The sequence below is a fragment of the Pipistrellus hanaki genome (assembly GCF_964339955.1).
Source record: "Pipistrellus hanaki genome assembly, chromosome: 16".
Lineage (NCBI taxonomy): Eukaryota > Metazoa > Chordata > Mammalia > Chiroptera > Vespertilionidae > Pipistrellus > Pipistrellus hanaki.
In genome coordinates, this window is record NC_140518.1 from 11,096,638 (window position 1) to 11,117,535 (window position 20,898).

The window sequence follows — 20,898 nt, forward strand, 5'->3', positions numbered from 1 at the left end:
TCTCTTTCTCTCTTTTTCTCTCTCTCTCTCACACAGAGAGAGAAACGCCATGTTTTAAAAGTTTAGGGCTATCAAATTATAGTTAATTCAGTAATTATTAATTCAGAAGCCGACTGTGTATGAAACAAGACCAGCCCGAGCTCTGAGCATTTTATGGTCTTGTCTCACATAAGCCAGGACCCTGAATTAGTAATTACCAAAGAGCTGGACATCTAGCAGGAAGCTCGACATTTAAATTAGGCCGGTGTAGCCTTCCCACAGGGAGATGTTCTGTGTCTGCGAGGCTTTTCGAAAGATAAACATCATCTCTAGGTTTCCTCCTTCCTGCTCCATTCCGGACGGGGGCAGAGAGGAGAGCCAGGGGCAGGTGATCTTGAAGATCCTCCTGTTGCTGGGTTCGGAGGCCTGTGTGTGTTCTACTGGCTAGCACATCCGTCACTCATTGGGGAGCAGTGTCATTGGTCCCGCCTACCAAGGCCAGATAACAGAGAAGATGGCCAGCAGGACAGGGCCCGCCCCCAGCACAGACCCTCCTGCTGCTTCCCTGCCAGCCCGGCCCATGGCCCATCGTTAACACCAGAATCAGAGCTGGTGGAGTGGAAGCAGGTAAGGGCTGTGGTGGGGACACCTCGGGATTTTCCCAAGGGAAAGCGTCCAGGTGCCTTGGCAAGGAGACTGCGCTGGGCACAGAGGCTGCTCCTCCGCCCGGCTCGGGGTTCAAGCCGAGGTGCAAGGAGAGCTGGTCCCTCAGCCCTTCCTGGAGACCTCCTCTCCTCCCACGGCCGGGAACGAGCCCCAGGAGTTCACCCCGCCATTCTCCCTTCCTCTCTCGTTCCCCACCCCTGCACCCAGGCCCCAGAGGGCAGTCAGGGGCCTGAGCTGGATGGGGTCCCCTGGCTTTCTAGTCTTGGCCCCATCTTGTGACACCCAGATCTGCCATCCTGCTCCCAACTCCATTCCTACACACACTGCACCTCGCTGTCTCCAATTCAACCAGCTCAAAGCAACTCCATACTCCTCCTCTGATGGGGGAGGTTACCCAAGGGGCTAGGTTCTCCAACGGTGTGTCACGCAGCCACCAGTCCCCAGGCTCTGTGTTCTGACCCCTGACCCCTCCCCGGGCTCCTCCTCACAAGACCTCCAGGCAGGGCCGCAGGTGCCAAGTGTTCGTTCTCCTTCCCCACCGCCTGCCCTGCCTTCTCCTCATCCCTCAGCCAGCCCCCTCCTGGCTCCTGGGCCATGGTTGTGGTCCCCCTTCCCCCTCTGAAGTCAGAGGGTTTCCCCCTTCTGCTTGTGATTGGTCAGAACCTTCAGCGCCTGTCTTACACACAAAGACTCAGCTTGTGCAGAGGGAGAATGGGCAGAAATGAAGGGAACAACTGAGGTTCTTGGAGGGAAGAGGAGGAACCTCTCACCAGACTCAGAAACAGGAAGTGGTTGGTTGGCTCAGGGGCACCCAGGCAGGCACAGGAAGAAGGGCATGCTCGGGGGACAGGACGCTCTCCCTCACCCGGCAAGCTGACCGCTCCCTCTGCCCTCATTGGACACCACACTCCACCCCACGGGCCTTCCGTGTGCCCAGGACATACATGTACATGCTCTTTCACCCCTCTGCTTCCTTCCTTCCTCCTCAACCATGCCTCCCTCTCTTACCCCACCTCCATCAGCTCAGCTCAAATGCTGCCTCCTCCAGGAAGCCTTCCCTGGATACATGTCCTGACACAGCTCTCTCACATCGTCACTCAGCGCTCAGACCCTGGTTAGGATGATTCCTGTGCACGTCCCCCCGGAGGGGCGGGACATCTTCCACATCCTCGGATCTCCGAGAGCACCCGCACGGAGCTGGGCCTGTCACACGTGCTCAACAGGTATTTCTGGAAGGAGTCACCCTCCTGTGTGTTGTCATTACGAACGGCTGGCACTGGCAGAGCCCTCGTTTGAGTCAGCTGCTGGGCTCAGCGTCAGAGCACACGCGGCCTCGTGGCTGCCCTGATTAGGCCCATTTCACAGATGGGGATGCAGGGTCTCAGAGGGAGGGAGAAGCTGCCTGGGCCTCACTGCTGGGAGGAGGCAGAGCTGGGACTCAAAACCAAGTGTAGCTGAGTCTAAAGCCCAGTGCAACCTGGGACTCTTTAAAAAAAAAAAAAAAAATATATATATATATATATATATATATATATATAATCTCAGAGAGGAAGGAAGAGGGAGAGAGGGGGGGGGGGGAGGGAGAGAAACATGAATGATGAGAGAGAATCATTGATTGGCTGCCTCCTTCACGCCCTGTCCTGGGGATGGAGCCTGCAGCCCGGGCATGCGCCCTGACCTGGGATCGAACTGCGACCTCCTGGCTCATAGGCCGGTGCTCAACCACTGAGCCACACCTGCCGGGCCAGCCTCGGACTCTTCCCCTGAGCCAGCGGAGAAGGACTCCCAGGCCCTCCCCCCCGCCCCCCCCGCCCAGCCATTCTGCCCTCTGTGACCCCTGAGGTCCGAGGCTGAGAACAGAGCCCCTCCAGGGGTCGTCACCAGAGGCCTGCTCAGCCGCTCTGCCCTGACCCTGGAGGCTTGGATCTTGCCCAGAGCCCCCGGCCTGGCCGGTGGCAGGCACGCCTGCTGGCCCCCGGCCACGGAACACCGAGTACCTTTGCACACAGCCTCTTTGTCCCCGCGGGGCCCGGCGGAGGGCAGGCCCCGGGCGACGTGGAGGTGGCGGGAGTTTGTCTTGGACGGACTCCGCAGCCTCTCTGTTCTGTCCTCTCCGCTGGGGTTCCTGCTGGCTGACCCGCTCCCCGGGCTTCCTCACGGACGTGGGTTTAACCCTGTCCTCACCACGGCAGGAAGGAGTTGGCATAAAGGGTTCTTCTTGCTCCTGAAACCTGGACTGACCCGCAGCTGGTCCCAGCGAGAGCCTGTAACGTGTCTGCCCCTTGGGGGGCCCCCAGGCACGAAGTTCTGTGGAAATGAGCTGTCTCCCTCCCCCCGTTCCCCATCACGCTGTACCTGATCCCCCCTGCCTTCCATCCCTGCTGCCCCTCCTGTGGCCCCTGGGGAGGGGCCTGTTCACCGTCTCCCCCTCCCGCTGGCCTTCGCAGACACCATCACCGGAGCCCTGCCCCCTCCTCCCCATTTGATGGATTAAGACGCCAAGGCTCAGAGGGGCTCCCGGAGGCTCCGGATCCCCCGGTAAGGGCATGAGCTGCTGGGGTTTGCAGTCCATATTGAAACCTCGAACCCCTTCCCACCTGCTAGAGCCTGGTGGTGAGGCCGTGTCCCCCCCAGCCAGGCACACAGTGTCCCCCAGGGGCAGGGAGCGCACCGGGCAGGCCCAGGGACCCGCAGGGACGGGCCCAGCTCTGTGGCTGCTGCAGGGACAGGGGCACACTGCCCGGGCCGGCTGGCTCCTTCCTGCCCGAGACCCTGGGCAGCATCCCAGCCTGAACCTCCGTTTTCTCTTCTGTGAACCCCGAGCTAAAAATAGCGAGTCCTGGGGCTTCTGGTGAGGCTGACAGCGGCTAATCCGCATAGCATCGCAGGGCAGGTGCTCCGGGCAGGCCCGCCGCCCGCCCCGCCCGCCGTGACCTGGGCGAGGGCAGGGTGGGGTGGCCGCGGCCCCGGTGACGGAACGGCCTGGAAACCCACAGGAAACGTCACCACGGAGACGACGGCGCGGGCGAGGGAGGCACCGAAACAACAAGAAGACACTTTTCAATTCCGGCTGCGCAAAGGCAGCGGCGTAATTACCGCCATTTATAAAAAGGGCTCCTCGTTAATGCCTAATTCCCCGCGAAGCGCAACGATGATTATCTCATTAGCCATGTGTCAGATCAACTTGGCTGTAGGTTTTATTTGATTAAAACACGGAACTCTCAAGACGTGCGCTCCTTCTGCACCGGCTGTGGCTTTCGGAGCACGGGCCCTGCTGGCGGCTCATCCAAAGGGGAAGGCGCCTTCTAGGAAGGGCCACAAAGGCGGCTCTTCTGAGTCCTCAGAGCCAGGAGGACCGGGCGGGTGGGGGGAGAGGCTCCGAGCACCCCAGGAGCGCCCCATTTCCAAGGCCAGTGACAAACGGTGAATTACTTGTCAAATTTTTAAGATTTTGTATTGAGCAGAGGGGGAGGGAGAGTGGAAGGAGAAGATGGAGGGGGGAGGGGAGCGGGGGAGACAGGGAGGGGAGGAGTGAAACATTGAAACATTGATCCGCTGCCTCCTGCAGCCCAACCAGGGATCGAGCCCACAACCTTGGCATGTGCCCTGACCGGGAATTGAACCAGCGACCTTTCCATGGCTGGAAGGATGCGGAACCAACTGAGCCACGACGGGCGAGGGCTACCTGCCAATCTTCATAAAGCTCGGGGACTTCTGTATTACCTAAATGTTTCACCACGTGCATTTATGTTACTTTGCAGCCGTGGAGGGTGCTGGTCGTGTCCCCCCCCCCCACCAAACACTGACAACCCCAAAGTCATTCATCCCGGGTTCCATTCCCCCACGGCGAGGGGTGGTTGCTATCTGTCCTGTGCACTCAAGCGCCCGGCATTGTTCTCATTTTCTGATAGGCGGTGCAGGCCCCGCTGCTCTCCCCTACTCCTCACCCCTACCTCAGCGGGGGAAATGCTGGCTGCCGGCTCCCAGCTGCCCAGGGAGATAGCTGAGAATTTCCAACATGGAAGCGTCACGCTTTGCCAACTCAGGGAGCCAGAATAATTGGCTGGAATCACTGGCCTGGCGATGGTGCCGCAGAAGACAGAGCTGGGGGGAGGGGTCCCGGGGGGGGCACCTCCCACAGTGCCAGGCTCCTGGCTTGTTGTGTCCTGTTAATGAAAAAAAAACCATTGAAACCTGTAAAGAATTTTTTTGTGAGTTTATTTGAGCCAAACTGTCGACATACGCCGGGAAGCAGAACCTCAACGGATTGAGATAATGCTCCGAAGAATGGCGGGTTACATTTCTCTATTTATACACTGAAATCAAAGGAGGGACATTGGCGGGTTACATGAAATTCATTGGTGATGGAGTAAGGAGGCGGGAGAAAGCAAAGCGGTGGGAAACCCCTGGGATTGGATAAAAAGTAAAATGATGGACGGGTACTCAGGTGAGTGCAGGAACAATTAACATGATAACGAAGGAATTTGAGGCATCTGTCCTGGCCTCACCACAGATGGTTGTGCCTCAGGGGCTCCAGAAAAAGGGAAGTTACAAGTTACTCAGACATCTCACAGATATGTTATCTTAGAGGCAAAAAGGCAAATGGGCTCAGTAAAAAGATCAAAGTTGATCTTTGGGAAAATATCTGGGACATGACTACCTACTATAACCTGTTAGATATTTAATTTTCAAACCATCTTTTGTGGTTATCTTAGGTCTCTGGGTTTGCAAGACTGCCACGCAGGCCTTCCCTGAGCTTGTCGGGTTAGCATGTGGCTCTTTTCTTTCACATTCCAAAGGCTCAGGCCCTTCCTCAACAACTCTCACCCCCAGGAGCCCCCCGAGATTGCCTGCCGCCCCGTGGGACCACCTAGTCCTTCTCCCCAAGGCCAAGAGGTTGGGCGGTTCAAGGTAGCAGCCTCCTCTGCAGGGGGAGGGAGGAGATGGGGGAGGGATGGGACTCTGGTTTTCTTACCAACATTGAACCTTCGGACCAAGGATCCCCAAAGGAAATAGAGCAAAATGTGGGCCCTTGTTCCAGCTTAGCGGTGGGTCTGTGGTTATCTGAGATATTAGTCTGCACTTCTCTGTGTGTGTGAGCTACTTTAGAATTTAAATGCATTAAAATCTTTAAGAGGATAAAAACATGTGATCTGATGTCACTTCAGGTGTAGAATTGTTGGTGGGAAAAAGCAAAATAAAATGTGAGCTCCTCTCTCCACCTGCGCCCACCCCACCCTCCCGTAATTGGGAAGACTAGAGCCGAGCAGTTATCCAACCAGTGTTACCGCAGCTACAGGCACCCAGGCTGTGCGGGCCCCCTTTTCTTCCGCTCTTACCCGGTCTCCCCCTCCCATCCCAGCCTGCCTCTCCAGCGCCCTGTGGATCGCTGTGAATCTTCCAGCCAAGTCTGGGCCTCCCCTTCGAACATTTGCGTGTTCTCCCCTGGGCCACCATCTCCGGCGCCTCCTAGTGGCCCCTCCCCCCAGGCCCACCCGTGAGCCCCGAGGCTGGGAGAGGTTAGAAGACCTGCCCAGGTCACCTTGCTGGGCTGGCATGGCAGGAGGCGGCAGGTGGTGGGAGGGCAGCCCTGCAGGCGTCATTCCACCCCAGCGCACAGGTCCTGCTGGCTGGCCGTTTGCAGAGCTTGCCCCCGAGGCCCGTGGGCTGGCGGAATGGGAGGCTGTGGTGGGTGCGGAAAGTAACAGGGCAGGCCGCCTGCTCTGGGGACCAGCCCTGTGAGACTCAGCTAGCTCTTCCCGCTGAGCTGCGAGCACACCTTCTTTCCAGAACCTCCCCCCGCACATCTTCCGGGCCAGACGAGTGAGGAAGGGGGCATGGAGGTGGTAATGACAGAGTCCACGGCCACCCGGGCCTCTGAATGCCTCCCCGGGAGCCTCTGCCCCCATTTTACAGGATGAGCAACAGAGGCCTGGAGGAGGGAGGTGGCTGTGAGTCACTGCCTTCCTGGCCGGACACAGACCTGGATGGACGTGGCCGAGCCGAAAGGGGAGAGCTCGGCTGAGGGCGGAGCTTCCCCTCACCATCCCTGGTTTTCCAACCGAGTCCAAGGTCCCTGTTCGCCTTCGACCCCCGCAGTTGTGTGACTGGGGGGGGGGGGGGGGAGGTCGGGGGTCGGGGACACACCCCTCTCTCCGTTCAGCACCTGCCTGATTACAGAGCCGGGCACGTGGGACCTCACCCGCCCCCACATCAGCCTTCTTTGTGAGCAGGGCCCGTTTTACAGACAGGGAAACTGAGTCAGCGAGATCAGGCCCTCCTTCAAAGTGTCCCAGCCCCGGAGGAGACCAGACCCCGGGGAGCCAGCCCGGGTGCAGGCTCGTCTGCGGCTCCCGAGCTCCCGCCAGGCCCACGCATCGTCCGGGAAAGGCCCGGGAGGCGGTCTTTCTGGTCTGAGCGCGGGGCCCACGAGGCTGAGGACCCGGGGGCGGGGGAGGGAGGGGAGGCATTGGGGGGGACAGTCCCGTTCCCTGTCAGGCTGGGGGCGCCTGTCTGGCTCTGAGGCTTCTGTCTGCTCTGGGCCGGGGTGTGTGGCCGGGGCGTGGGGCTGCCCTCCAGCTGGTCTCCCTGGCCCCTGTGTCCCTCGGTGTCCACAGGCGGGTAGGAGGCAGGAGGACCCCAGGAGGACAGAGGGAGTCCCCTCCGGATGTGGAGACCTGGGGAGGCAGGAGCCGCCCCGACCCCACCCGCAGGCTGAGTCAGGTGTCCCGGGGCGGGGAGAGCGAGTGCTCCCCGGGCAGCGATTCATGCACACGACACGGGACAGCCTGGCTGTCAGGCCCCAAGTGCTCGCAGCCACTCCCTCTCCTCCTTGGTTCCTGAAAACGACCCCCCCTTCCTCAGCGAGTCCTGTGAGGGTGTAACGAGCTCCCCCTCCCCCCCAGGGGCCTGGCGCCCCGTGGTGGCTGCCCCAAGTCCCTCCTGTCGCCTCCTTGCACATCTCGGCTTCCATGTTGGCCCCAGCGGAGCCGGAGGCCCCAGGAGTCCTCCCTCAGCAGCTGGCTCCTGCCCCGGGGAGGCCCCTGGCTGCCAGGCCGGGGCCAGAGGTCCTTTCCCGAGGAATCTGCAGAGTCAGGGGAGCCAGGGTCACGGGGACAGAGGCCCACGCAGGCCAGTGGCAGCCGGCACTCCCCTCCTGGAGGCTGGCCGTGCTCTCGGCAAAGCCCTCTTGTCAATGGGCGCTGGGTGCGCCTGTGGAGGCAGAGCCAGGAACCAGGCCCCTGCCCTGGCCTGTGTTGTTCAATGGTCAGAGCTAGGGTGTCTGCCTGCGCACCGGTGGGTCTCGGGTGCAATTCCTGGTCGAGGGCACAGAGCTGGGTTGCTGTTCACTCCCTGCCCCTGGTCGGTGGAGGTGCGTGCGAGAGGCAACCAGTCGATGTTTCTCTCTCCCTCTTCCCTCCCTCCCTCCCTCTTTCTGAAAAGCAATGGGGAAAATATCCCCAGGTGAGGAGCAACCAAAACAAGAAGAAAAGAATGGAGCCCTGGGGTGTGGAAAGGCCGGGCCAGCTGGGGTTTCCAGTTAGCTGCTCTGGAGCCCCAGAGCCCCACGGAGGCGGGAGCGGGCGGCCCAGCGAGCTGTGCTCTTCCCCGTGTGTTCTGGGAGAGGGACACTGGAGCCCACCCCCTGGGGGAGGAAGGAGGGGTCCTCCGGCCAGGTGCTCCCAACCTTTAACCAATTCCCCCTCCCTGAGGGAGGGCCAGGCTGGGCAAGGGTGTGGCTGGGTCCCCAGCGCCACCACCATTCTTTGATGGGGTCAGGCAGCTGCTGAAGGTACGGGGGCGCTCTCTGCCTCCCATGGGTGCCAACTCCTTGCCTTCCTAAGCTCCTGCCATGGCTGCTGGGCCACACAGCCCTCCCTTCCCAGCAGCAGGCCCGCCCCCGCCCTGGGAGGAAGAGGATGAGGAGGAGGAAGAGAAGGAAGAGGAGGAAGAGAAGAGGAAGAGTAGCAGGAGGAGCAGGAGGAGGAGGAGGAGAGACAGCAGAGGGGCTGCTGCCTTCCTAATGTGAGGGAGGGGAGGCACATTTAGGTCCACATGGCGGTCTCGATCTCACAGACGCCTATGGGGAAGTTGACGTATGACCCAGGCATGATGGGAGAGCTGAGCCCCGCCCCCCGCCCCCGAGGCCCCTGGGCCGAAGGAAGGCCTGGGTGCAGGTGTCTGGGTGGAAGCCGAGCACCGTGTGGCCGAGTGGGGGCTGAGCCCAGGCCCCTGTGGGTAGGAGAGCCCGGGCAGTTCCCTCAGAGGGAGCCAGCTGGGAGGGGGAAAGTTGAGGGAGGTGGAGGGATGGGCTGGACTGGCTGCACGCTCTGAGGGGCCGAGGCCGCTGGGTCCTGCCCTTGGCCGTGGCTGAGGTCCGGGAGGCCCTCACCGTGTGTGCGGGGTGGGCTGGGGCACTGATGGAGGCCATGTGGAGCCCCCCAGCCGGAGGCTGTGGAAGGAAACCTCTGAGCAGGCAGCCCCGCCCCCAGAGGAGCCTCCAGGAAGGAGGCAGCAAAGAGGAAGCTGGGCTGCCCTCCTCAGCCTCCTCCCCGGCCTGGCACACACAGGACGGGCGGACTCCAGCCTCCAGCTCCCCCAACCTCGGGAGGCCACACCCTCTTCCACCTGCTGCCTCTGCCTGTGGGCTTCCTGCCGCAGTTACTGGCTCCCAAGAACGAAGGTGGCTCCACCTCAGGGCCCTGCCTGGGCACAGGGGACCCTTGTCAACCTCCCGGCTCCATCCTAACCCAGGATATGCCTGGGCCAGTCACACCTGCTCCCTGCACCCCTGAATCCCGTCAGCAAACCGGGGCCACGAAGCCAGAGCACCCCTGAGCCACCATCCAGACCCTACAGGGGCCCCATTCTTTCCTCACCAGACACCACCTGCCCCCACCCAATTCCCAGGCTCCTCTCGGGAATCCCACATCCAGGGCCCCGCAGTCAGGGGCTCCCCTGGAAGCAACCTGAAGTTGCCACTCACCCCTGGAACAGGTCTTTAGGATTTACCGCCACCCTGCCTACAGCCGTGATTTCTGTTTCGTCCTCTCTGCAAGGCAGACCCTGCCATAGCTCTATTTTGTAGCTGAGGAGACGGTCTCGGGCCCCGTGGCTTGCTCAAAACCCCCTGGAAAATCAGGAGCCGGGCTGTTTGGACCCAGAAATGCATGGGGCTCGGGCCTGGAGGAGGCCCACCCCGGTCCCAGCAGAGCCCCGGTCACCCTCCCCCTGGGGCTGCAGCGTGAACACCCAGGCACCTCCATTCAGGGCCTGGCTCTGCAGACGCTGAGCCTAGTGATGTCAGCATCGCCATGGCAACCCCTCCCCAGCGTCAGGACCAGCCTCCCGCTGCAGCTTCCCTTTGTGTGGACTTTGTAATGCGTTGCCAAGGCAGTGGGGCCTGCTGGGCAGGTTGGCAAGGGGTGGGGAAGGCAGACAAAAGCCCACACTGCATCCCAGCAACCGGCAGCTGACAACAAGGCCCTGGGGCGGGCACAGGCGGGCAGGCGCTCACGGGAGGGCGGGGCTCGGGCCAGGTGCCCTGGGCTGGTGGCCAAGACCTTGAGGTTGAGGTGAGGAGACCCCGCCCCCCTGCTCGGGACCCCTGCCTGGAAATAGCCCCGTAGCTTTTTTGGTGCCGGGTCAGGGTTCTGCCGCCTCTGGAACATCCGGGTCTGTGGAAAAGGACGGCCACAGACCCGCTGGGGAGGGGCTGAGGCGCAGGGAGCCGTGGTTTAACCCGGTCTCCAAGGCAACTCGGGTGTGCAGTCCGCTCTGAGGACCATCATTCAGGGGAGAGGGAGGACCATGGAGGTTTTTTTTTTTTTTGGGGGGGGGGTTTAAACCCCCACTTCACAGTGGAAAACACTACTACCCAGGAGGTGACATGTCTGCTTGCTCCCACTGCCCCCGCTCCGACGACGTGGCAGTCTGCATGCAAACCCAGCGCCGAGGCCCTGCCCCGGGGCCTCCTCCCTGGCAGGGCCGATGGCACGGGCCAGCTGCCTGGCCTCACCCGCTTCCTCCTGCTGCTGGTTTTCCAGGAAGAAGCCTAAAGCACCTTGGTGGAGGGGGCCAGCTCTGGAAACGGGCTCCGTCCCAGGCCTCCGCCCAGCTCCCGGATCTGAGCGGGGCTGGGACACGCAGACCCACACGGGGCCCCTCCCGCAGGCAGGCCGTCCGGCCCGGGAGGACCAGGAAGGCTGCCTGCCTAGTAAGGAAAACCGTGCCCTTCCCCACCCGCGGCCTCCCATCCCGCCTCCCCTGTGCAGTCTGTCCCGGCCCCGGGCTCTGACAGGCTCCCGATGCCCCCGTCTCTCCCGGTGCCAGGGAGTCGGTGTCGGGCCCACTCTGCAGGGAGCCCCGCCCGCTCCTGGGAGCACTCCAGGAAGAGGAACTCCGTGACCTTTGCTGGCGTCTGGGAGCCTCTGTTCCGCCCGGTGTCCCGCCCCCACCCCTCCTGCTGCCTTTGAAGCTTGGTTCCCTCAGCGCCATCTCCCTCTTAACAAGCTGGGAGGGTGCCCCTGGGGAGGGGGAGACCCCACCTTCCCCTCCCGGGTCCTCTTCTGCCTGGAACTCTGGGAGGAGGCTGAGACCCCGGTGGATCGGCCAGCCCCGGGGTTCCGCTGCCCCACGCCAGGGGTGCCTGGAACTGGACAGTGAATGGTGGGGCGGGGGGGGGGGGGGGGGAGGGGCGGGGGGGGCAGGCTGCTCAGGGCCCAGGCTGGGCTCTCGCCTAAAGCAGCCAGGGCTCCAGCTTCAACCATCCCCGGGCTCTGCCTGTCATTCTCTCATGGGACAAGCATTTCCTGCAGCCTGTGCTATGCGCTGGAAGGGTTTTTTAAAAGTCTCCAAACAAGCCAAAAAAGATGGAGGGGGATGAAAAGGAACACGAAATACCTGTGATCCCTGCCCCCACAGGAGAATAAAATCCAGCCCAGCTGGTGTGGCTCAGTGGATAGAGTGTCGGCCTGCAGATGGATGGGTCCCGGGTTCGATTCCCATCAAGAGCACATGCCCGGGTTGTGGGCTTGATCCCCAGTAGGGGGTGGGCAGGAGATAGCCGGTCAATGATTCTCATCATTGATGTTTCTGTCTCTCCCCCCCCTCTCCCTTCCTCTCTGAAATCAATAGAAGGAGGAGAAGGAGGGGGCTGGGTGAGGAGGAGGGGAAGAGGAGGAGATCACCTAGTAATTCCCACCTGACACCACTTGGGGACCAAGGAAATGAACCTCCCAGCTAACAGAGGTCCTCTCTGGCTGGTGGCATTGTGGGTGACTGAAACACCACTGCTACATTCCATACCTTCCACTCTGTAAGACGTCAGCTCTGTAAGCAGGGGAGCCCCGAAAACAGGAAGAAAGCACACCGTTTAGAGGTCAGCCTGGACATCCCTTCTCCTGCCGGGGCCGTGCCCAGACAAGCCCATTCAGTCCTCCAGCCCCACCTCTGCTGGTGAGGGAGACTGTGCTGAGCGCCCTGGCCAAGGGGGCCCCAGAGACCGACCCCAGCCAAAGGGTGCCAAACCACGCAGGCACCAGAGGGCAACGAGTGGGCAACTCTCACCACAGCCCGCCAGCCTGGGGGGGCAGAGGGGAGGAACGGGAACCAGCTTCCCTGAAGAGAAGCACTGATGTGGCCCGGCCCCTCCCAGCCTCAGTTTAGTCATCTGTGAATGGGGCCAATAATACCACTTACACAGGCCGTGGGGGGATTAAATGAGACAACTGGTCCACGGACCCCAGAGGACACCTGGCACATACTGGTTACTCAGTAAACACTGCTGAGCATGTGGGTGAAGCCCCCCCACCCCCCCGACTCTGGAGCTAAAACATCCTCGCCTTTATAATCTGGGTGAGAAGTCCTCTCTGCTCCCTCGATGCCCCAGCACAGGCTGCAGCGGGAAGCCTGGGCTGTTGCCGCCCGATGCCCGGCTCTCCGGAGTCCCTCCCAGCGCCCGGGGGCCCAGGCAGACCCTGGGGGAGCTGCCACGTGGCGTCCACCACGCCCCGAACAGTAGCCACAGGAATGAAAAGGAAGATGCCTGCTTCGGGGGAAGTTCAAACCTTTAAAAAAGCCCTGTGAAGGCCAAGACCATCTGTGGGCTATAACATATGTTCCAAATCTTAGTATTGATCTTGCTTAAAAAAGCACACACACACACACACACACACACACACACACACACGCTTTGCATTTCCCCAGGGCCCTTCTGGAAAAACGACTTCCTCCAAGCCACTTGTTTCCCTGTTGGGGGGATCTGGGGCACTTGGACCGCCCTGGGCCGCAACAGGCGCTGGTGTGTCCTGTGCTGACTGCGTTTCCAGTGAATCGGAGGCTTTGGCAACAGGAAGGCACTGAGGTTTTGCCAGCAACGACAGCGGAGGCTTCTCTGGAAACAGAGGGTGCCAGCTGCGCCCTGCACTGGCAGAGAGAGGGCCACCGAGGCCGGGGGCTCGGGATGCTGGGCGAGTGGGTGGGAACCAGCAGCACCGGCTCCCCAGACGAAGTAGACGAGGGTTTCCACCTGCTCCTCCCTCCGGCAGTCCCTGCGTCCGATGCCCTCACCCACCAGGAACCGGCCAGGCCGAGCTGCTCACGGTTCCCGCTGCAGGTGAAGAGACGGGCTCAGAGGGACTTACCGGAGGTTGCACGGGGGCTGCGTCCGAGCCCTAAGAGGTGGGACCATGTTGTAGCAGATTCCCACGGCCGCGTCTATGGCTCTCCCCCCGGAGGCTCTGGGGCTACGGTGGCCAGGGGGGTTCTTTCCCCGTGGGAGCTGTATTTTGTAATCATTACACAAACCCCACGTTCATACCCACGGCAAGAACCCCAGAGACCAGAAGACAACCCACACGCACCCCTGTCGTGTTTCCGCATGCTTCCCTCCCAACCCCGTTCATAGGAAAACTATTTCTGCGACGATATACATTTCTCACGTTTCTCACATGCGATGCGTTTTATAACTGGTGTGCACACATAATGCGCTTGCGTTCCCTCCGCCCTCCCCCGCACTCCCCCCCCCCCCCACGCACACAAAAGCTCTCGGTAAAGCTCGCGTGCTATAGGATCGAGGAAACAGAACAGGTCGTTTTGCGGAGATGCAATAAAACCACCCGTGTGATCTGCCTCCCACTCCACGCTCCTCCCTTTCGCCGACTCCGCATCGGCGAAGGTTTTAGAGGAAGGACAGCCGGCCCCGCCTGGATGGGCCCCAGCATTTCACAATCCCCGGACAGCTGGCCGCCCCCACGCAGTGCAACTCATTTCAACTTAAATCAAAGCCGCAACGGGACGTGTGTCAGCCACAGCTCTGTAAGGCCCAAAGGAAAGCGAGAGGGGAAGGCACTCGCATCGCGTGAGCACCTACTATGCGCCAGCCTTGCGTTGCAGGGTGAGGGGGGCTTCGGGGCCCCCCCGACTGTAAAGTAGGGGCTGGTTAACAATTCCTGATAAAATAAGGGAGAATAGCCCTGAACCTGGGGAATTCATAAATCAGAGGAAGATTCCCCCCCCCCCCCCTCAAAATTCATTTGCCAAGCAAATGTGACTTGTTCAGCTGCTTGTTTATCGAATGACCGGCGGGCGCCCCCTGAGGAGCCTCCACAGTTTGGAGAGCCGGATCCCGAGGGTTTGTTACACCGCAGGTGGCTGGGTCCCCGCCCCTCTCACTCCCAGAGGAGCTGACTCAGCTGGCCCAGGGTGGGAATTTGTATCTCTAACGAGCTTCCTGTGATGGTGATGCGGCCAGAGCCCAGGAGGATTACCTGAGGAGCTTCTAAAAACGCTGGTGCCTGGGCCCGCCCCCAGGGCGTCATAGGCCTGGGTACAGCCTGGTCATCAGGATTGTCCAAGTTCACCCACTGGGAACCCCTGGGGTCTATGGGGAAAGCCTGCAGGCGTGATGAAGGTTCCTGGGGCCTGAAGGGGTCCTGGGATCCCAGCCTTCCCAGATCGGGGCCTGCTGGGCAGTCAGTCCCTCAGGTCGGAAGGAGGCGTCCCGGGCAGCCGTGCATCCACACCTGCGTCTCTGAAACCAGCAAACTGCTGGCTGATGCTGGAATGAATGGTTTTTGGATCTGAACTTAGGTGATTCCTTTGACTTCTATACGTTCCTGCTTGTCTTTCCTGTGGCCCACCTGTCGGGACACATTCCAGGAACATGGAGCATGGTCAGCAGGCCTTCAGCCCACCGGGCTCCCCCGACACCTCCCTGCCAATCTGAGCATAGAGCTAACCCCCGGGAATGGCAAAGGGAATTTCTAGGGCTCATATCACACGCCCTCATTACTTCATCCAGCCTAATGGGCTCAGTGATTCCATCCATCCATCCATCCATCCATTCATTCATTCATTCTTCTTCTGACACATCTTATGGAATGTCTATGATCACCATTCCTCCTCCCCAGATCTCTCCCCAAGTTTGGGGTTAACATTTAATGAGCTGCTGCACCTTTCTCCAGGGACCGGCTCCGACGCTGCAAGAGGCCAAATCACATCCACCTGCCCTCCAGGCTCTCTACGCCACCGATGCCACTGCCCACCCGCCACCCCATGCGGGCACCAGGACCTGCTCCTGACACGCCCAGCCAGGCCCCCACATGTTTCCCTCATGTCAGTACCCCCCCCCCCCCGATCCTTTTCTAGCTCTGGGACCCCTGCATTCTCTTTCCTAGGTTTCTGCCTCCTCACCGACCCACCCACCTCCCATCTCCCCCCCTTTCCCATCCCCCCCGGGGGCCCCGCCTCCTGCTTCCACCTTCAGTGCTTCCCGGTGGTTCTCCGGTCCTTCCCGCCCCCGGGACCTGGGGTCCCCGCCACCAGCCCCGCCTCATCTCCCTTCCCGTCTGTCTCCTCTGCAAAAGGAGCCCTCGGAGTGACCTCTCCTGCTTCTCCCCGCTGGGCTCACCAGCGCCTCTCTCCTGCCCGGACCACCCTCCCTTCCTCACCTCATCGCTCACCCAGACAACCTTACTCACCGCCCAGAGCCGGTCCCTGTCCCCTCCTCCAGGAAATCTCTCCAGACCCCACCCGCCCAGATTACAGACTCCGGCTGCCGCCGCATCGCAGGGCCATGACTCCATCGGGGTGCCCACGGCCGTACATTGTAATCAGCGGCTCGCTGTCCGGCTTCCCCATGACGTGGTCAGTTTATCGGGGGCAGAGACCATGCTTATTCATCCTGCTACTCCTCCAGATACTATTGCTTCGGAACAAATCACCCTACAATTCATGGCTTCCAGCTTGCTACTTCCAGCTCAGGGCTTTGTGGGTCTGGACTGTGGGGGGGGGGGGGGGGGGGTCTCGGTCAGGGCCTGCCGCGGGCCACGGCCTCCGGCAGCTCCCCTGGGCTGGAGGCACCAGATGCCCGTGTGTGTGGCTGCTGGGGGTGCTGGCGGCTGGCTGCAGGCCTGCCTGGTCTCTTTGCTGCTGCTAATTCCCACCCAGTGATATTTCCGTTGGTTTTTAGAGAGTGGCAGGGAAGTGGGGGGTGGGCGAGGGAGAGAGAGAGAGAAACATCGATGTGAGAGAGATACATCGATGGATTGCTTTCCACACACGCCCCAACTGGGGCCAGGGATCAAACCTGCGACCCAGGTGTGTGCCCTTGACCAGGAATTGAACCTGAGACCCTTCGGTGCATGGGCCAAAGCGCTAACCACTGAATCCACCAGCCATGCAGCTTCAGGGTGGTCAGACTGCTGAGCTAGCCTGGCTCCCCCTCCTCCCCTACCCCCCCACCCCCCCACCCAGCACGCACCCAAACGGAGCCAGAGGGAGCTGCGTGGCCTTTTCTGACAGCCTCAGGGGCCAGGCAGCGTCACTCCCACGGCATTCTGTGGTGACAGCGGCATTGGCATCGCGGAGGCCAGCCCAGATTCACGGGGTGGGGACAGGGACCCCACTCCTCCATGGGAAGAGTGTGGCAGAATTTGCAGACAGGCTGTAAATCCACCGTGGCCCATCCACACGGTTGCTGGATGGATGGAGGCAAATGTCTCCCCCGCTATTCTGCCCCCGGAGTGAGTGCCCAGATTTCCCTCCCCGCCCCCTCCCCCTCCTGCCACCCTGACACCAGCATGTTTGAGAGCTGGCCGGGCAGAGCAGCCTGGTGGTTAAAACACCATCGGCTAACGACCCCACCTCCTCCCGCCCCTCCTGCCTCCACCGCCTCCGCCGTCCTGGGCCTCCATGCCGGTCACTGGGCCACATGCCCTCTGAGACCCGCCCTGCGGCCACCTGGGCAGTCCCTCCTGGCTTTCTGGGGAGGCGGCTGGAGGCGGGGGCCAGCTCCCATCGACAAGGCCGCCCTCCCGCTTCCTGTCTCTGGGGGTTCGTTTCCTAAGGACACAGCTCACACCCTGCACTCGGGAGTGAGAAACACAAACAGCCAGAAGCCCGCAGAGTCTGTGTGAGTTTCCCTGACCTTCCTTACCCCCCGCCTCCCTCCGAGGGGACCATCCCATCGGCTCAGCAGTCACTGCGGCCCTTAAAGCCCTGCTGCCCTCCTGCACCAGCAGACGCAGAAGGAGAGAGCGGTGCTGGGATCTGTGTTGGTTTTACTTTTAACATAAATGAGGCCCGACCGCAACTTGCCCTCTGGCACTTCCTCCCGTATTGGGGTCATCTGTTCAGGCCGGAGCGGAGCGATCGCAGCCTTCGCTCTGCAGACCATCCCAGAGCCTGAGCGCTCGGAGTTTGCCTGCCCCTGCTCCTCCCGGTCGAAGGTCAAACCTGCAGGGCCTCGGGCTGCAGGACACTCCGATGCCGCGCAGAGCCAGCCTCTTTCCAGCAAACAGAGTTCAAGTCCGAGTTCAAGTCCTGGGATCTCTCACCTGAGCTCTCTGGGGGTGCCGGTGATGATGATGAGCAAGCAAACAACAGTGCCCACCGCCCCGGGGAGCCTGGCAGGGAGGAGGGGGGCGCAGGCAGAGGCAGGGCTGCCGGCTCGCTGCGCAGGTTATGTACCGCCTTCCTCGCCATGGAACCCACATTAACGGAGGCAATGACTCTCAGATGCTCAGCTCGCTTAACCCCCATCTGCCTCTCCGGGGTCCCCGGCTCGCCTCCGAAGGTCTGGAAAGGGCTCCAGATCTCTGTTCAGTGCGCTCACGCAACCAAAGCATGGTGGCCGTGTTTCCTGGGCTAAGTCTATGTTCTGGGCTCCAGGCGCACTAAAAACGGCAGCCCCGGGCCTGCACATCATCATCATCCTCATCACTACCACCACCATCATCATCACCACCACCACCACCACCACCACCACCACCATCACCATCATCATCATCATCACTACCACCACCATCATCATCACCACCACCACCATCATCATCACCACCACCACCACCACCACCACCATCACCATCATCATCATCATCACTACCACCACCATCATCATCACCACCACCACCATCATCATCACCACCACCACCACCACCACCACCATCACCACCATCATCATCATCACCACCACCACCATCATCATCACCACCACCACCATCATCATCACCACCACCACCATCATCACCATCATCACCATCACCATCGTCCCCACCACTACCACCACCACCATCATCATCACCACCACTACCACCACCACCATCATCACCACCACCATCATCCCCACTACTACCACCACCATCATCATCACCACCACCACCACCACCACCACCATCATCATCACCACCACCATCATCCCCACCATCATCATCATCATCACCACCACCACCACCACCACCACCACCACCATCACCATCACCATCATCCCCACCACTACCACCACCACCACCACCACCACAATCATCCCACCACTACCACCACCACCATCATCATCATCATCATGATCATGATCATCATCATCATTTGGTTCCTCAGAAGCTCGGGCAGTTCTGCAGCCTCAGGGGCCGCAGGCGGGAGAGGCCGGGCAGGAGTGCCCAGAGCCGGGAAGGGTCCAGAGTGAATGTGGAGCAGGAAGGGAGCGTGACCAGGGCGGCCTGGGGTGCGCTGTGGGGGCCTTTCGGAACCTCGGCCTCCGCCCCCGCCTGTCATTCTCCCGCTCTGACTCCTGGGTGCCAGGCGCAGGGACCCTCCTTTCCCGCACGCGCCCCCTCCCACCGACAGGTGGAAAGATCGCCGCGCCTGTTCATTCTGGAACAGCGGGAAACGGGACGCACCGTCCATCGGTGGGGAGGGATCGAATACACGAGGGCACAGACAGGGGGTATTGTGGAGCTGACAGAAAATAACACGTACTGAAGCAGATCGAGTTCATTAAAGTTGAATCTTAAAGCAGGTCACCTGTGTTTTTAACAACCCATCCAGGTGGGGGTGGAAGGAGACTCTGAACTATATATACAATAGTTCCCTCTGAGATGGAGCGAGGCTTTGGGTTTTACTGTGTTTCTGTATTATTTTTAAATAATGTTAAATGTTTGTTATGAGCCGGGAGCTCTCCTGACCATCTTATTCTCGGGAAGCGGTCATGGTCAGATCAGGAGTGGGACTGGCTGGGAGGCTTCTGCTCTCCACCCCTGCCCCAGCCCCACTGCACCCCTGCCCCAGCCCCACTCCACCCCTGCCCCAGCCCCCATTGCACCCCTGCCCCAGCCCCCACTCCACCCCTGCCCCAGCCCCCACTCCACCCCTGCCCCAGCCCAGGGGTGCAAGCTGTCTGACCCTGTGCTCGGAGGCCTTGGCTGTGAAGTCCTGGACTGAGGAAGGCATGGGTTCCCGACCAGGCAGACCCCTTACACCTACCCCTCTGCCCTGAGGGCCAGGCCGGAGCCAGGGAGAAGGAGGTGCCCAGTCTGGCCACCAGCTCTGGATAAACACACGATGCATCCCCCGACTTGGCCCCTGTGGGCAAGGCCAAGGCCAAGGCTCCCGGGCGGTGTTTCCCAAGCCCAGTACCCACTCCCTGGCCCAGGCTGTACCCACCCAGCACCAACCAACCGGACATTGGGAGGCGTCCGCCCAGCAGCCAGAGAAGAGGCAGGAGGCGCCCGGACACGGAGGCCGACCGCCGCAGGCCGCACCGGGCCAGTGGGCAGGGTTCCGGGACCCGATTCGGATCAGCTGCCACACAAACCTGGGGAAGCACACGTGGGACTAACCACTCAGCATCTCCACTTTAGGGATCCCCGGGCCTCTGACAGGGCCGGGCTCATAGGATTCTCCACGGGGGCCTGAGGCAGCTTTTACCAGAAAATCACCACCCAGGGCCCTTTCCTCCTGCCTCCCTCAGGCCGGGGAGCGCCAGGCCGAGGCCCTAGCTCAGAGGTCAGCAAACTCATTAGTCAACAGAGCCCAATGTCCACAGGACAACGATGGAAATCTCTTTTGAGAGCCACATTTTTTTTTAAATCAATCTTTATTGTTCATATTATTACAAAGGTTCCTCATTTCTTCCCCCCTCCACCAGGTTCCCACCCCACCCTCCGCCCCCTCCCCATCCCCCATTGTCCTCATCCATAGGTGCACAGTTTATGTTCAGTCTCTTCCTCCCTCCCTTTCCCTGATAGTAAATCCCTTTTCAGATAGTAAATCAGTTACTTAGCATTTTCTCATATCAATAATACCTCCACATGCCCAATGATACATTTCACACAAAAGACATTTCCAAATAGGTCAACCCGCCTCATTCAGGCCCCACCCAAGGCACTCACAGATCAACACCCCAGCCCTATACTAACTCAACACATCCAGATCTAAGCCTTCATCACTTGATTCAGCAGACCCTCAAGTTCCCACAAAAGTTTCCAGCCATGTCTGAGAGGCAGCCGTGGGGCAGGGGCAGGCGAGGAGCGAGCTGTTCCGGGCCTGGCTGCTCTGGGCCTGGCCTCTGTTGCTCTGGTTTGTTCCACAACCAGCTGCTCCGGGTCTGGTCACTGCCACTCCCGACCTAGTTGCTCTGGACTTGGCTGCTGCTGCTCCGGGCCTGGCCGCTCCCAGCCTGGCAGCTGCTGCTCCGGGCCTGGCCGCTCCCAGCCTGGCAGCTGCTGCTCCGGGCCTGGCCGCACCCGACCCGGGAGAGCCACATTTTTTAAACTTAAACTTCTTCTAACGCCACTTCTTCAAAATGGACTCTCCCAGGTCGTGGTATTTTGTGGAAGAGCCACACTCAGGGGGCCGAAGAGCCGCAGGTGGCTCGCGAGCCGCAGTTTGCCGACCACGGCCCCCGTGAAGGCAGGCGGCAGGCCTGGAGGCCAAGGACTGTCCCTGGCACAGCTCCGGGAAACCTAAGAGGCGAGG